The sequence below is a fragment of the Coturnix japonica genome, chromosome 12 (assembly GCF_054131305.1).
Source record: "Coturnix japonica strain WE chromosome 12, WE-NBRP24, whole genome shotgun sequence".
In the NCBI taxonomy this organism is placed as follows: Eukaryota; Metazoa; Chordata; class Aves; order Galliformes; family Phasianidae; genus Coturnix; species Coturnix japonica.
In genome coordinates this window covers 20664751-20682704 of record NC_140674.1, presented here as the reverse complement: position 1 = coordinate 20682704, position 17954 = coordinate 20664751, and the positions used below count along the sequence as shown (strand labels likewise).

At 38.6% G+C, this 17954-nt stretch overlaps 1 long non-coding RNA gene across 5 annotated transcripts in view; it reads left to right on the top strand.

Moving 5' to 3' along the window:
* LOC107318434 (uncharacterized) overlaps nucleotides 1–16063 on the top strand; it is a 55109-nt gene extending 39046 nt beyond the window's left edge. For 2 of the 5 annotated variants that reach the window (XR_014933622.1, XR_014933619.1), the window contains 2 exons: nucleotides 2574–2639; nucleotides 6605–16063. This is a non-coding gene — a long non-coding RNA (uncharacterized LOC107318434). The remainder of the gene's footprint in view (nucleotides 1–2573; nucleotides 2640–6604) is intronic. The other 3 variants (XR_014933623.1, XR_014933621.1, XR_014933620.1) reach the window with 3 other exon arrangements.
* Nucleotides 16064–17954: the final 1891 nt, after the last annotated feature.

Sequence of the window (17954 nt, the reverse complement as noted above, 5' to 3'; positions counted from 1 at the left end):
GCTATAAATGAAAAAATAGAGCCCTTTCAATTTTGGACCGGGTCGGCAACGTTTAAAATGCAACATAAAGCTTTTGAGAATGGTACTTCTAAAAAAAGAAAGGTAAATAAAAGAGTTTGGGGGAAAATAGAAGAGTGAAGAGTTTTTAATGTCGGACTGCAGGAAAGCTGAACATATTCAATTTAGAGAAAAGGAATGACAAAAAAACCAACAGGCTGCAAATCCATAAAGTGATTTCATGGGGAGGAGAGGGACTAATTGCTCTCATCAGTTTCCAGTGTTAAACAAAGGTGTTGTGGGGCTAGAAGAGAGAACACAAGATGGAATTCTGATGCTGTACCCTTCCCAAATGTCAGCTCTGAGCAAAGCATGTGGGGGGCTAAGCTTTATGGGAAGGAGCTGTGGAAATGACATGGTGAGGTTCTCCAAAACGGGGCAATACCAACAAGAGGCACTGGTGCTTCCTGCTGTCAGGCTGAATTTTTGGTTATTAAGAGCTTTGCTGCATATTTGCATCATGCACTAAATTATTTTCTGATAGTCTTGTATGGCTCAGACCATTTAAAAAGCAAGTTTTGGTTGAAATAGCCCATTTTCAGTAATGACTGGGTAAAAAGTTAATGGAAAAAGAAACCATTTTTTAACAACAGTGTTATGTTAAAATGAGGTGGATGCATGCCTTCAAATTAATTCTTGATATACTTTCTGTTTAATTAAGAAAGACTCCCCCCCCCCCCAAAAAAAAAAGAAAAAAAAGCAGTTCTTCAGGGAATAGCAAGAAGATAACTTTGCATGTTCTGAAAGTGCTTAGAAAGTTAGGAAGCAGGAATAAAGCAGAAAAAATAAATTCCCTCTTTTCCTCTTTCTCTTCTTTATCTTTCTCAATTTTTGGATCCCTCAAAGCTTCCAGGGCAACGCATTGACAGTAAACATGCTTTTCTTCGTTACCTCCAGTGCCTTAGTGGTAATCCGTGGCCCCCTGGGGATCTGCAAATCGTGGATTGAAAGCAGCTATCTAGCTAATAAAAGCTGCAGGATAACTCATTTAAAAGTTACGCTGCAGAAATTATGATTACTGGGTCTTGCAGAAATATACATATGAATTGTCTCTCGACTTCGATGGAGTCAATTAAAGCCACTTAATTAGTGCTGTTAGTAATCATCTTCTAAAATTACAGACTTTCGTTTCTGTTATGATTAGTCTATTTTAATATAATTTTTTAAATGACCCTGTGTAGGCAAATTTAGTTAAGCATTTTCTTTACTTTGCAGCTTGGTTATGCACAGAATTACCATTTTAAGCATTCAGCAGCTCTCTTATTACTTAGATTTCTTACAGCAACATCACTTCTTGTGCAAGTCTCAATTTTTCCATTTGCTTATGCTTCCTGCTTTTATCCCTTGTTGTCACTCACACTTAAACCTTTTGAACAGTGAGACGTGCATCCTCAGCTCCTTTTTTTCTTTTCTTTTTTTCTTATAAATTAATTAATCACGAAAGGCTAGAAGTCTTCCTCTATGGGGGGGCTGTCCTTGGATGTGCCAGATTAGACCCTAAGATGGCACTTAGAATGGTTTTATTCCAAAATCAGCCTTTCAAACAGATTTGGTGCAGGCATACCCGATAATCTGCTATTTAATATATATATGCAGGGAGGGGAAGTGTGGTGGAAGAAGCAGACCCTGTAAATCCCCTCTCCCATCTTTGTGCTGGAAATGGGCTCACTTCTGCCAGGGGCAGCATGGGGGTATGTAGGAGGGCACTCTCGCTATGCTGGGAAAGGGAACTGTAGTTATGATGCTTCTGGATATTGATTCCTCTCCTCTTTTATAGGCAGAGAGAATGTTTTCACACTTAGCAGGGATGCTGTTATTATACCCAATCTGAATGTTTATGTCTAATGTGTCACCTGTAGCATCCCCAAATGGGCAATTTTTCCCTGACTAGAAAATGGTTCTCCAGCACACAAAGTGCTCCTGTCAGACTTGGCTTGTGTTCAGCTTCTGGGGTTGATTTTGTGATGACAAATCCCTTTAATTTTGACTTGTTCTTATTTGTCAAACAAGTGGGAATCCAAAATATTGCAAGAATTATTTTCAAGCAAAGTGTTTGTTTTGACAGTATTAAAAAAAAAAAAAGGAAAAAGAAAAAAGATATTATCCTGTGACAATATATCGTTTTGTGCCTGAGAGGCACTGATTCACAGCAGAGGCATTTTCAGCTCTTCACATGCAGTGTATGCCTCAAAGACTGTTCAGGAGAGCAACATGGTCACTGGGGATGGGTAGGGTTGGACTTGGTGATCTTAGAGGTCTTTTCCAACTGGATTGATTTCTCCTTCACAAAGAAAACTATGTGCAGTAATCAGTGGAATAGTATGTAGTTGTGTTAAATGCTATTTGGTAACAATATACTGATGGTTTTTATATAAATAAAATTCATAGAAATCTTAGTTATACTTGGGAAAGTATTAAATCATTTTCAAAAAGTGATTTGTTATTCCCTGGGAGCCTGCAGGTTGCTTTTTGGGGACCTTCAAAACCTACTGACAGTAAGTTTTTGTTCTTTATAGAGTTCTTCCACTGGAAGATATCTAAAGAGATGTCCAGAAGTAAAGGAGCATTGTGAATCCCCAAAGGTGAGGACTTTTGAAAATTCTACTTTTTAAGTAAAGATTTTGTAACTAAGATTGAGAAAAATAGCAGAGCTGCAAATATTTGATTGTCCGTTTCCAAAACATTTTGGAATATAATGTCCAGGTAGGAAGAAAATGGTGCACTGAGAGGAGAAGGACATGTGGCTTTTTAGTCTGATATATTCTATTAATAGACAACCTAAAGGAGGAATAGCCTGAGGGGAAGAGATGTTAGAAAAACAAACAACAACAAACAAGCAAGTAGAAAACTCAGGGACAGGCTACTAAATAATACTTAGCGACACCATTAAAATCCCTAAAAAGCCTTTTCTGAAATATTAGTATACACAGATACAGTATTTCATACCCTGTGCATATGTTGACTGCATCTCCCTGTAAATCTGTTATCTCTATTTACTAGTGCTCTCATTTTTTCCCCGTACTTATGACTGACAAGCAGAAGTAATATAATCTTGGAAGTTATAAAACATTACTCGATGGTTCAAGAAGTTGCTCCCAGTACATCCTGCAAGAGGCAGGAGAGCTAGGTTGCCAGCCTTTTACTCTCTTATCTTCCTTGCCTTCAACTGATGTGAAATCATTTTAATAAAGACCATTGATTGGCTTTTGGCAAACGTGAATTGCAGCCGAAGATATCAGTGGAGAAAGTTTTTTGATGCTAACATCAAAGGATATTCATTCTTCTATGAGTTGATATTGAAATGGAAACTTATGCTTTGTTTTTACAAATTAACTGAAGACATTTAGTCCTTTCCCCCACTGCCAGCTCTTTATGGACACAGGATGTTAATTTGTTGGTAGTTAACGATGTAACTGTAGCTGACCTTATCTGCCTTTCCCAGTAAATTGAATTTAACATAACAGCACATAACAGTAGTGTCATTTATGCAAAGGACTGAGGAGCATGAGCTGGAACAAAGCGAATGAAAGTGCTGCCAACCTCCTTCAGGATGAGTGCTCCACGGTGAGGGAGAATTTCCCAGGTCATTTAATGCAGCCATTGCCATGCAGAACACTTACCTCTGACCTTCTCTTTCTTTTGTGAATTTGGCTCTGGAGTGCAATGCAATCCAGAGGCCCAATGAGTGTGCTTGCTCCCTCATTAGCAGTAATGAGGAGGCTGTCTGCAGCCTTTCTCTGTGCTCCCCCCTCAAATTAAAATAACACTCTGCCCCCCCAGGCAGGAGCCATAATCTTTTGCCTGAATATATCCATAGTGTTGATTCTGTACCATGGGGACAGATCACAGATTAATGTCAGTTGCTTACAAGATGATGGGACAGTGTTGAGCATGTGTCATTGCAGGTCCTCTGACTGAGTTCCAAAATTGTCCAAGCTTTCTCCTCCCTCTCGTATATTGCTCCCAAGCTACCAAAGACTGGGGTTGCAGTTTGAGGCCAGTGCAAATGCTTATCTTTGGTAAGTGAAGGAGCACTACATGTACAGGCAGCATGACATCAAGGTCTCTTGCTTAGTTCTGGCCTTTTATGGCAGTAGGGAGAGGGATAGAATTTTGTCACTAAATATGTTATTATTATGCTTTTCCTCAGGTTGCATTTCATGTCTGTAGGGCTCATTTACTCCACTGCAATTTTACAGAATCAAAGCATTATTAAGGTTGGAAAAGAGTTCTAGGATCATCTAGTCCAACTGTCAGCCTATCATCACCATGTCCACTGAGACATGGACCTAAGTGCCATATCTACTCTTTTCTTGGAAACCTCCAGGGATGGTGACTCCACCTCTTCCACAGGCAGCCCTTTCCACTGCATTATTAATTTATTGCTCTGGCACCAAATGACCCAAAGTAATACTTCCCCCAGATTGTTTTATGTGATGCTTTCCATTAACCCAAAGAAAAAAGAAGAGTTTCTGAGGTACAAACCTATCAAATGCAACAGCTGCATAGTCCAGTTAGAAATAGTATTAATATAAAGCACAGTGGTAATAAGTAAGAAAAAAAAAGGTGTATTAATAATAATTTATCTTTGGTATTTTCCAGTTGCCTGATAACTGCAGATAGGGAGGCTTTCAGTGTGGTGATTCCCAAATGTTACCGTGTGAAGCCACTGAAAGTAAAACCTGCATATGTTTGAAGTCCAAAGAAGCTGAAATAACTAGAAGTGAGATTTCTCTCTTGTGTTGGAGTACAGTTCTCAAGCTTGAATTTTTAAGAAACTCTTTTGATCAGATACCATTAAGGACAAGGTGATGCTGAGCTTTGTCCTTATAATCTGGTATTTTAATGACAGTACTTCAGAGCCTTGCAAGCTTTCCGTTGTCACCAAGTCAAAGATATGAAAGATATGAAAGAGTAGGAACAGCAGGGAGATTAGTGGGGCTGGAAACCCATGGGAAATCTGTGGCTCTTTTGCTTGAAGGGCTTAACACTCATTTTGTATCTGGCCTCATGGAAGGAGCTGATGTTGTTTGCCTCAGATGATGAAGTTTACTTTGCAATAATATACTAATAGGAAGGAAAGAAACTGCAAGGGTTTGTTAATTTTAATAACTCACATGTAAAACAAAGCACTTGGTATTATTTTTCTCGTCTGTAAGTTTTATTTACGATACTATTCCTTCTTCCCTTGCAATGTCTATCATCTCCTGTGAAGTTCAGTGCCAAAAAGAGAAAAAATCCGTAGCTCTTCCTAGGAAATTCTCTTTCAAGTTTAAGCATTCTTCATCAGACTGTGTCTGTTACTCCAACAATGTAAATACTCCACTTTGCCTTTGTTCACCTTGGATATTTAAGTCACAGCTTTCATATGTACGCAAACAGTGGCTTTGTTGGAAAGCAACAAGATGAGAGTGCAATACGTGCATTATGAATCAAAATCAGCATGCTTTTTTTTAATTATTTTTTTTACATTCAAGCTCAATGTTGTATTCTTAAGGAAGAGCTTCTTCACATTGTCAGGGCTTTGCAGAGGCCACCAAAGCCAGAACTGCTCTCTAAGTTTGCAGTAGTAACTTCAGTGGCATCCCTTCCTTGTATTCTATCAACTGCCCCACACAGTCTTGGGTAAATATTTAAGTGCTTATATTGATCAGAATAAATTTTCCATAACCATTTGCTTTTTGTGCTCTGCTCCTTATTTGTGATCTGCCAGCTGAGTCACCTTGCGCTGCCTGACTGTACAAGCTGTAAAGCTTGTCCCTTGAAAATACTTGATGCACGAGTATGAATAATATGCATTCTTGGTTCTGGTTGTAGGAGAAAAGTAAAGTCTTAAATCTTCTGCTAACTCGAATCAAAAAAGTTCAAGATCTTGTAAATTCAAATTTGTTGCCATTGAGAAACATCTGTATTAGGGCAGCCATTAACATGGTCCAAACTGTATTCCCTTAAGCCTGCCTGTGTCATTCAGCCTCAATTAGACGGGTGTGAGTGAGGAACAGGGCAACCTCTGCGCTGGTTTTAAGTTGCCTTTTCCTTTTTACTAGCTATAAATCCAGAGCATGCACTTCAGCAGGAGGTCTGGTTGTCTGGGGGCAATCTTCATGATTAGAGGTAGAATTGCACCTGGAAAGTCAGAGATGTGTTGTTTTGTATCTATTGAGGTATTTGCATTTCCCAATTTTGAGGCTTTCTGACCTTGCTGTGGGCAGATTTGTGGCATCTGCTTTACACAGACAAATGAACTAAAGCATTGTTGTTGTGCTGTGAAAAGGCATGCGTGGATGGAAAGCTGGCATAAATTGTAATCAGAATGTAGAGTTGTGTCCATGCATTAAAGCTGCTCGTGATGTACTGCCACTGCAAACAGGAGTTTCCCAAGGTGGCAATGTTTTCTGCACAAAACAGAAAAATACGGACTCATTTTGAATTACGCTGGTTAAAAATGGCAAAAGCACGTGAGCTTTCAGACAGAACTTGAGGGCGGATCTGAAAAACTCTAGCATGACTTTCTTCCTTCCTTTCTTTCTTTCTTTCTAATATCTAGCTCTGGTTTTCCTGTGAAGGAATCACCTTGGGCTGTGTCCCACCTCAACTGCATGGGCAAATGCATTGAGAGGACCCACTTGAAAGACACATGCTTCCAGGTAAGGCAATCTAGGACTGTTTAATTGAGATGGGTACTGAACAGGGACTGAAATGGGCTGTACAGGGAGCTGGTGGAGTCACTGTCACAGGTGTTCAAAAAGCATTTAGATGTTGTGCTAAGGTGTATGGTTTAGTGGGGAAATATTGATGGTGGGTGGGTGAAGAATAAATCCATCCATCCTTTCACAAATCCCCACCTGAAGGCAGGGCTGCAGTCAGTTCACTCTGCTTCCATTGCCAGACACTGGATGGATGAGGGAACTGCAATTTGTCTACCAAATGCAAATGCTTAATAGTATTTGAGGATGAAAACCTCTAATCAAAGTGCTAATAATGGTGAGGTCTCTTTGAGAAGAACCAGTGGAAAAACATGAAGAGACACAAAATTGTTGTCACACATCAGAAAGAGTAATTGAATTTTTATCACTTCTGACCCTCTGTAACCAGAATAAATATAGTGAAATTGCATGAGTGCAATTAAGATTTTTACTTGGGGCTAAAAATTAGCATCAGTAACGTAAAACTAATGCTTACAGTCATTTGACTGAGATGGGATATTTCAGAATGTACACTGGAGCATGAATATTTATTGAAGGCATTTATCCCTTGAATAAAACATCTGAGCATTGAGCACATGTAGATTTACGCTTCCACATTTTAAAAAATCTGGGCCAAGCACAAACAGTTAAATGTTTGGTTTAAACTCAGGGCTGTAATGAATAGCAGTTAGGGTTTACCTTTACCTTGGGAGGCAAGGCTTTGACTGCAGATCAGGCTCTTGGGCTTATGTGTGTGGATGCTGAGGGTATGTGAAGGCGGTATTTAAATAATGCAGAAAAGACCAGTTTCTTTAGCTGGCCCTTGTGCTGTCATCAGCTAAGAAGTGAAATGCAGCAGAAAGGAATGATGTCCTCCTGATGTGTGCACCTGGTTGCCTGTAGGCTTTTTTTGCAGATGTTGATGCCACTGCTGCCACCTCATTAGCTGGGTGTCCTTCTGCCTTTCCTTTCTCTATAGAAAGATAAAGAAATAAATGCTCAATTCCCATTTCTGAATAGTGAGAGGGGGTGACAAAATTCCCCTGAGAACCACACACTTGTTACAGTCCTGAAGTGGTGCTGTTGTAATTGGCCGAGTTAAATCTCCTCGCTGGATCCCCTTCAACAACTAGGGGAGAAATGGGCTGCTGCAGTCTGAGGGCAATAAGCTGTTGAAACACCCTGAATGTGGAACAGAAGTGAACTCAGGAGGCTGGATCACTGCAGAGCTTTAATTACATGTGAACATATTTAATCGACAGATCACATGTAGGCATGGTAAACAAGGACATGGGTCTGTATTTTAAAGTTCTTGGTCAAACAATGAAAATGAAGGATTTAGTGACCCATCTGTTTGCTCATTAATTGGTGACTATATAGACTTCACGTGATAAACATGCAGACAATAGGAGCCGAGGGTTGTGGGGGAAACAAATGTTAATAAATCAGATTAAAGAATTAGAAAGTAACTTGGATAAGGAAGATGGCTGATTTGGAAGCTAAATGCCAGAAGCAAGGTAGCAACACTTAAAAGTTCCTCCATTAAGATCTCTAAATGTGTTGTTTTATTATAGCAACTCTACTTCCTGAAAATATTTATGCAATGCTTTCAGTTGTATTTTAAATGCTATTGCCATTTAATGGGAATGCTGCTCATCAGCTCCCTTGTTTGGACCACATATGATCACATGCGTGGTACAAAGCTCTCCATATATATTCACTTTCTTGAAAAGACTCACTGTGGAAACAACAGTTACAAATACATTAATCTTAAAGCAATTTCTTTCTAACTGTTCATTCTGGAGTATGTAATGCATTTATCTACTAGTCTCATGGGTCTGATCTGAAGACTATTGAAATCAGTGGACCAATTCACTGTGCTTTCAGGGAATGTTGGAAATGCATTAAAACGACAGTGGGGCATGTTCAAGTTGAAGATGTTTCCTGAAAGGATAGTTGAGCAAAATGTCTGTGAATGACAAAATCCACTGTCAAGAAATTTTAGGTTAGAAGTTAACATTAAGGATGAAAACAGTATAAAAAGAGAAAAAGAATAAATCAAAAGCTATTTCATATTCAGGCTTCAATTACATAGTGGAATTACATAGGAACTTTGCTTGCAAGACACCTAATTTTTCACGTCTGTAGTCCATGAACAGAGCTTGTGGCACTGTATTTAAACAGATTATAGGCAATCTGTCATATCTCCTTATATAATGTATTCTAATATACTTAAAGTGGGGGAGCATTCTGTAAGTTATAGATAGGAGCCTTATCATCAAATTCTATTTGATTTTTGGATTTCTGTTCTAATTCCTATGAATCCCTTTGTAAATGTCCTTTTCTTCACTGAATAATGTCAAACAAATTTTCTGATTGCTGGGTATTGTTTCTCCTGGAACACAATGGATTTCTCTGAGGTAGGATTTGTCAACGTCTTTACATCTGCTTCTCTAATTGTGACTGACAGTAACAGAAATATCTGGAGTTTTGCATACTTTCTTTGTCCTTAGTTTCCTAAAATATTTCCTCATGTTAAACTCCTGAGGTTTTGTTAGTAAATTGTGAAGTAAGATATCTGATATCTTTATTTTCAGTCTACAGTGTGGAGACTGCCTAGACAGTGGGGCTGTAGCTATTGACAGTTTCCTTTCTTTATAATTGGGTAATTGGGTGATGCAGTAAGAATTGCCATAAAATACCAATCACAGAACAGATGCTGAAGAGTAGACATACTGTACCAATCGCTCTCTGAAAATCATCCCCACTAACCTGGTCAGCACTTATATGGTGGAAACTTGTGGACTCATTGTCCCTGGAGGTGTTCAGGAACTGTGGGCATGTGGCACTGAGAGACATGGTCATTGGGTATGATGGGATGGGTTGGGGTTGCACTTGATTGTTTCAGAGGTTGATGGTTTGTTGCCAACCTAATGATTCTATGATTCTAAAGCAGTATGAAATGCTACCATGCAATGATAATCCAGATGTCCTGTGGTAGATAGCATTCCCGCTGCACTGTTATTTAGATCAGACTGTTCTCTTACATGGTTGCAAAGCCTCTATAACCAATAAAGTTCCATACTGCTATGATCTGTGCCACATGGGGCACATTGCAGAGCAATACTGGTATCGTGGTGGATGAACCATCTCATTGGATGGCCAAGATTGTTTTGAATTCAAACAAATAAATGCTCTCTTAATAAATAGTTTACTACTAGTACTATGTACTATAATTTTCTTTCTACCTAATCTGAGCTTGCTGACTCAGGTCTCTGCTACTGCAGACGTTACCCAGTGGGGACATGGACTGTGACAGTGGGACTCATCTAAAAGATTATATCTTCCTTTATTCTCTGGAGTATACTGTGCCATAAGCCATCACTTTATCCTGGCATTTTGTAATACCTTTAGGTATTTTTAATGTTTCCTTTAAACGCCCCAGTATTTGTCAGACCGTCTTACTTTGCAATTGTGATGACAATTCACAGAACAGAAGTCACAACCTACATTTTAGAGTTTATGCCTTTTCTCTTAGAAAACATGATTAAAACTATGTTCTCACTGTTCTGAAGCCTTGATTTGTTTGTCTTTCACAGACAGATTATTCAAAGTCCCTAATATTCAAATGTAAATATTCAAATATAAGTCCTATTTGCTGTAGATCTTAAAATGAAATCTTTGTTTCTTAAATCTTTGTTTACAATAGTGGAAAGTATCTTATGCTGAAAAAAAAGAAAAATAGCTTTTGGATTTCATCATTTGGATAAGACTATTACAAAGATATTTGAGGCAAAAATCCAACATAGAAAAATGCATATTTTATTGCCTTAGGTATATAAGGATGAATTACAGGATTTGAGTCTTAGTTATTTTCTGTAAGAGCTTAAGAATGTTAAAGAACAAGTTAAGAAGTAGTCACTTGTTTCTTTGTTGTTGAGGGGTTTGGGGGGTTTTGTCTGCTTAATTTTTTTCTTCTTTTTTTTTCAACTTTCTCTAACCAGAGCATAAAAGTAGGTCACTGCAGCACAGGAAGGGCCTTGCACAGCAGAAAACAACCACACAGCCACTGGGGATGGAGCTGCATGAGGAATGCAGAGTCACGCTGTGGTTTCGAAGCTGCCTCTGCATGAGCAACACGGTTCAGCAGATCCCAGCTCTAGAGGTTGTAATGTTACTCATGAAGATGCTGTGTAGGCATTTCTGCAGCAAGGCTCCTTGCCTGTTTCATGCAGGGCTGAGGAAGGCATTCTCATAAGATGGCATCACCCCTTGGTCTGCTCTGCTGAGCCAGGGCGCCAGGAAGGAGCAAGTGAGCTGCGCTTGGGCAGGAGCAGGTAGTTAGTATCACTTTGTATCTGCTGGTTGTCAAATCCTGGTCCTACTAAGATCCAAGATTTCATTTTTAAATGCCTGATAAAGTGAGCTCTCTGAGATTATTAGCATGAGGGAGAACTGGTTATCTCCATTTTACCTATTCAAACAATTGCTTCAAATTGGAGGGGTTCAGCTAGAGCCCATCCATAGACTGAGCAACAAGATGTTGGTGACATATAAGTAAATTCATGCAACTCTTCAGATTTGCTCAGTGTCTGTATACAGGGTCTGTGCCCTTCTTGCTGGACTGGAAGGCTCACATACTTCTGTGTGGACCACATGATAAATTTTATTTGAAATCTTAATTTAACCTAGAAGTTTTAACAGTAATGCTAATGGTAAATATTAAATCAAATGGCTTACACCGAGGGCAAAAATTGCGGCAGCTCTATGAATTTTCTTTTCGTCTAATGGAAAGACTGTTTTGGAAATATTCCTAGAAATTCCCTGTCCTGAAGTAGTTCCTGGTAGAGATAAATTAAAGGTCCAGTTCTGTTACATTTAACAAGCAGAGAAATATTTTATGAGTCTGAATAAATTATCAGTAAATGTTCTATGTTTTGTTTTAAAAGTGTGTAAGAGTGAGGAGAAATGAAAGAGCAGAATGACAGCTTTCTTATATTAAATTTTAAAAATTCATTTTTGGAAGCAATCAGTTTACAAATTATATTTTCAGTTCCCAAAGTAAGACTGTTACTTTATGACCATTTGAATTTCATCATAATGAATGAGTTATTAGTAAACTCTACCCCAGTTTTACTGTTTTGGTTATGCCTCAAACTTCCCTTCAAATATTTGCGTACTTTCAAATTAATTATTTCAGTCCATCCTCTGCCTTGTTTTCCTTGCTGATGTTGTCTGTGTGTGTGGACGCTTGTCCACCAGCCGCTGTACTGACAGCCCCAATTAATCTCATTTCTGCTTCTACCAGCCGCCAGCCTTGCAGACCCAGCAGCCACGACTAGAGAAGGAATGATGGTTTCTTGCAAAGGGCTGCTGGAAGCACCAGGGTCCAGCACAGCAATGAGATAGCAGAGGTGACCCCAAAAAAAGGAAGATAGCACAAAATGTTCATCTGTACATGTTAATAATCCTTTTTTTGTGTTTTCGGATATCATTAGAAATATTCAAAACTTTCATCTGAAAAGAGGGGTATTACTGTAAACTGTTCAAAAATATATTTTAAAACCCTGTAATATACTTTCAAAATATAGAATGAATTATACTTCCTATCATGGGCCACTGACTAACACACAAGTGAAAGACAAGCATTAATATTTAAATAAAATTAAATGGCAGGCAATGACTTCTGCCATCCGTGGAAGTACTTCATGCATTAACAGCATGAGTGTTTGCCATGGAAGTATACAAAAATCCCCTTTGGGATCGTGTGGTGTGGAAACTGCAGGTTCAAAGGTGAGATGATTCCTCCTTGTAAAGACTTAGCACAGGGGGCATTGCTTTGTCCCTGAGTCTGCTGGTTATCTTTCTGACAAAGTCTCGCCCGTAATCTCTCAGCAGACTGTTGCAGCTAATCTCTCTATTGATTTTTGCTTAGAAACACCTGGAGCTATTCAATCACTAATAAAATCTGAAGAGTTCAGACTTTAACTTGTTTGGAGGCACGGCTTATTTATCGTCTGGTGGGCAATCGAAAAGCTCTGCTCGTTTCTAAGTAAGGGGATCATACAGACGACTGACAGCTGAATCAAAATCCACCCTACTACTCTGAGCTCCAGCTCAGCAACTCGACTCATCTTGGCTCTTTAGTCTTCATGCATCTTTATTTTTCTTTCCTTGCTTTTCCATATCTTTTGGTTTATTTTACCAGTTTAATTACAAAAAACACTGGTTTCCTTACCAGTGATCATTGCCATCGTCAAAACTGAATGGAGAATCTGCGTGGACCTGGTTTGGAAGTCTTAATTTTCTGGTTGCTTTTTCATTTGCTGTAATAGAATGATAGTATGAAAGGGACTTTTAAGGGCTGTCTGGTCCAACACCTTGCAATGAACAGGGACACTCACAGCTCAATTAGATGCTCAGAGCCACATCGAGACCCTTTGGTGTCTCCAAAAATGAGCACCCACAAGCTCCCTGGGCAGCCTGTTCCAGTGCTTCATTACTCTTACTGACAAAAACTTTTTCTTCATATCCAATCTTTTAGTTTGAAACTATTTCCTTGCTTTCCCTTCTGTCATTTCCTCCTTCTGCCTTCAGTCTGCTGTGTCCCTCTGCCTTTCTCAACCCCCCAGACTTCTTCTCATGTCCTTCAGCAATCACCAAACACTGAAGGCAGAATCAGCAAGGAAACAAGCCCAAGGCACTTTGTCTGGAAGAAATGAAATCATTTCTGGCATAGTCAGCAGCTTTGATATGTAAACAGAAAGTATATGGGGAGACTTACTGCCTTCAGATATTTTTTCACCTTTAATTAAAGCCCCTCCCCACCCTCCCCCCCCTTTTTTTTTAGTGAAAAATAATGTTTTATTCAACTGGAAGTCCTCTGGGACACTGTAAGAAGTAGTAATATTTCATTGTGTAAATGATACCTAAATCTATATTGGATAATGTGATGAAATGTACTAAATGATGAAAGATGGTTTATTATTCTGAAGGTAATTTTCTGATTTTTTTTTCCTTTAAGGTTTCTTAACAGTGTTAACATTTAGACTAGGAATAAAATAAGACCAGCCAGCAATAAAAGATTTTATTGGTTAAATTTTAATGTTATTTTTAAGCAAATAATGAATTAACTTGGCTAATAACTGTACAGCTAGACATGATTTATTCGCATAATTAGGTTGACATTCAACATCAAATCCTGTCATTTCAGTTCACGTGGCTATTAAATCTTCTCCAGTTCAGCCTCATGCTCAACTGTGTCCGTGAAGTGTGACTCACTTGTTGGGGCTTTGCCTCACTGTTCTGCTCTGCTGGTAGCATCCTCAGAACAACTTCTGAATTGCCAAGCTGTAGCCATGGTGGGTCAGCACCCAGCCCCGTATCCTGCTGGAACCAAAGCTCAGGAACACTGACAAGCTGAAAAAGCTTTCAGCCCTTGCAGATCATGGCTATTTTTGGAGAAGTGGCTCAAGCTGTCCAGACTTAGCTCAGAATCAATGGCTCTCAGAGGAACTCAGCACAGCCAAAGCACTTGCACTTGTTGAGTGCCTGCCAGCAACCCTCATGGGGTTAAGGCGATGTTATGTGCCTTTTAATTACAGCACGTATGGCTGGAGGAAAGAAATCCATTATATTAAAGGTGGGACAGGTGGGTAATTTCTCAAGTGTTGGCCCTTATGACATTGAAACAAAGGATACATTGCAAAGCTTTGTTGTTTCCTCTATTTCTCAAAAGCTCTCCACCCAGCAATAATTTTCAATGTTTGAGGTAGACACAAGCCTTAGATTATTAGGAAATTGATTTCATTTCAGTAACTTCCTTTATTAACTTGTATTTTAGAAAAATAAATCATGTATAGCAAGATGCTGTTTATTCTGTAGCTAAAAATCTATTAAGTGCCTTTGATCATGCTCACAGCAGCACTATGTTACTTGAGCCTTCTTGGGTGTTCCCATGTCAGCCTGCAAACTGTTTGTCATATCGATGTGTAGAAATAAGTACTCATTTACTATCAAACTGCATAGTTTGTATAGCTTTCTTTTTTTTTTTTTAAGAGTACAAGCTTGTTGGTGAGTGCTCACAGTATGTAAGTGTGTCACTTAATCACACACTGGTGCTGTGAGCCAACATTCATTGCTCCCACGGCAAGCAGCAGTGCTCCTCTTGCAACAACTGGGTCACCTTCTCAACTCAGTTATTATACTGTAGTTCACACTTTTGCCTGTTGACAGATTTAGAGCACTTTGTGAAAGCAATAATTGGCCTGGGAATATAGCTGGCATGCTTCCCCAGAAAAGAGCTTGAATTAGATTGCCTTAGGTCTTTCATTAACTGGTAAAACTAACGCAATGTGCTATTGCAATCGCCGTGCCGTTTCAGGAACGTGCCGAAGTCCTGCTGCAGGAGGATGGTGTGTACCATTCCACCAGGGGAAGGTGACTGGAATTCCTGATCACTCGGAGCCTGTGGTACATGCAAATGGTGGCAAGGTGGGGAATGTGCCACTGCCTTTCAGTGGATGTTGTAGTGCTGAATGGATGCTGATGGTAGGCAAGGAGGTCTCCTCCTGTGTAATGCTCCCATTTCCTCATCAGGAAGGAAGGCAAAGAGACTTTTCCAGTGGTGAAGATGTTCAACTGGGTTTGGGGCTTTTTGTTTTGTTTAGTATGAGACTGGCTTCCTTTTTTTTTTTTTTTTTCTTTATCTCCAAAGGAGTAAAATTGCTTTTCCTGACTGTAGAAAGATGCTTCAGGAATTTAATGCAATAGGGTCATATTCTGGCTATCAATATTAATGCTTTAATCCTGGATTTGGAAGTGCCTTCTAGAAAGAAACCAGAAAATTCTGCATTTATGAAGAGTTATTAGTAATACAGGAGGAGCAGAATGTATCACATTTGAGCTCTATATGTGAAAACTCCTACTGAAACAAGCATGTCTGAGATTATTTAAAGCTCCTGAAAGAAATCCTGTATAGGTAATCCGTAGATTTATTGTTAATTGTTACCAAATAGGTACCTAAGGAGCTAAAGATTTTTATTTGTGCAATTGCTTTATCTCTTCAAAATGATGATGTATTGAAAGCAGTGAAAGATTAAAAATAGAAGTATTATGTAAAATTGTTTTGGAAAGAAAATAAAGTGTTTTTCCATCTCAGCATCCCACTTTGTTCCGTTCACTGTGATTCTCTTTCCTCTGGAAAAAAAAAAATCCCACTGATTATACACCTTATGCCTAGTTTCCTTCACGGAAGGTAATTTTAGGAAATTAATTTCCCTCATTAAGTTGTATAACTCAATATTAATTTACTGAAATGATCAAGGGAAGGGGAGGTAGAATCATCTTTAAAAATTAACATACATCAGTTAGAAACTTGGGATGTTTATTGTTTCTGTCAGTTGGGAGAATTTTGTTAAGTCGTCTTGTTTGAAGGATGGTCTATAAAGTCCCTAATAAATATCTTTATATTGGAACACCTAAATATGTTAAGGCTGCTTTAGTGTATTACACTCACAGATATGTTACTGGATGAATTAAAACTAAGCACTTGCTCTTAGGTTAAAATACGTCTCTAATTCAAAAAAACATTTATGTATATATATATATGTAAGAAATTCATTAAGTAAAAGTAGTAAATTAAAGCCAAAGTAATAATTTATATTCTGTCAAAGGCAGTAAGACCCCGTGTATACCAGGTGTGCTATCCAGGCCTCTATGTGTACAATAAATATACAATATGTATTAAATTCTTCAACCCAACAACACTGAATCAGAGAGAGTACATGAATTTAGAAGTCTGATGTGAGATAATAGGTTATACTGCTTCTGTAAGTAAGTCCCAGAAGCTTTATATTCATGTTTTTAGTTATCCTACCAAATAAATAAATGAATAAATAAATACAACATTAAAATAAATATTGCTGGCTAAGAAATTATCACGAGCTAGCTGTCTCTGAAAATTATCTACTCATGAAACGAGTTTGATTTTAATAAGAGATATACACAAGGATGTACATTATTAAAATCCTCAAGTCTTTCCAAAATACTTTTCTGATACAGCCCTTGTTGGGTGTATAAGCAAAGAGGTTATTAATTATATTTTGGGTGCTGGAGAAAGCCTTTGGTACAAGTCTTTCAGAAGATGATATTGTAGAATCTACTTAGATGCGAAGCAGAGTTTCAACAATATAGTTTCAATCAATACAGGATCCTTGCTCAACGCGCACCAGTTTTCAAACAAGTCTTGTGTGCACAAACATAAACACTGCAGTACAGCCCAGGGAATAGATGCAGCTCTGTTGATGAGGGCTAGATGCTCACTGAGAATATTATGTTAATTGCTGGTCGGTCTGTCAGAAAGAAATAATGTAGAAAAAGAAATAAGTAGTGAAGCATTTCAGGCAGGCAATGCAGAGCACTGGGTTTCTTGGAAGGCTGCCGCAAGAGCTGAGTGAGGAGATTCAGGTAAGCTGTTCCAGGCAAGAAATAAATCAAAGGGATATGCTTAATTTATATATTCCAATAAATAATTGATGAGGCAATGAGAGTAAACTATCTGCTGATATTTACTCATTTAATAACACAATGAGAGCAATTGGTTGTCAAGCATGCAAGTCACTATGGAAGAAATACCAATGTATTAAAAAAAACAATGCACCAGTAATATTTAAACTCTATGTGCATTGAGGCAAAAGATTTAATTGGGACAGAAAGCAATACCTCACACTCTTTGGGTCTTGATCTACTCTTGGTTCCTTTGAAGATGTATGCATTCTTCCAGGCATATTTCACCCTCCAGCATTGGGCTAGAGGCTACTTTCCTCTAAGAGAAAAATTAAAAAGATGATCTTTTGACTGCTTTTGCCTGTAATAGAGTGCCTTACAATTTTATGTGATGGATTTGTCGTTCTCCACTGGCAGGTCTAGTGTGATGTGGCTGTGAGTCTGCTGTAGTGAGGAAATTCTTTTCACTATGATAAGTTTCTTAAAGAGGAACAGGGGGCCTAGTTATACACAGGGTAACTTACCATATTTGACTGGTAACTAATAGAGACTGTCACAGAAGGAACACTGGTATGGTGGCTAACATTGTGCACACAATCAAATACCTTTTATTTCTTCCTTCCATTCACATTTAGACTTAAGTGTAAGGGGTAAGCTAGCCAAGTACAAAATTCTCCACAAAATTTGAATTTGGCATTTCAGACT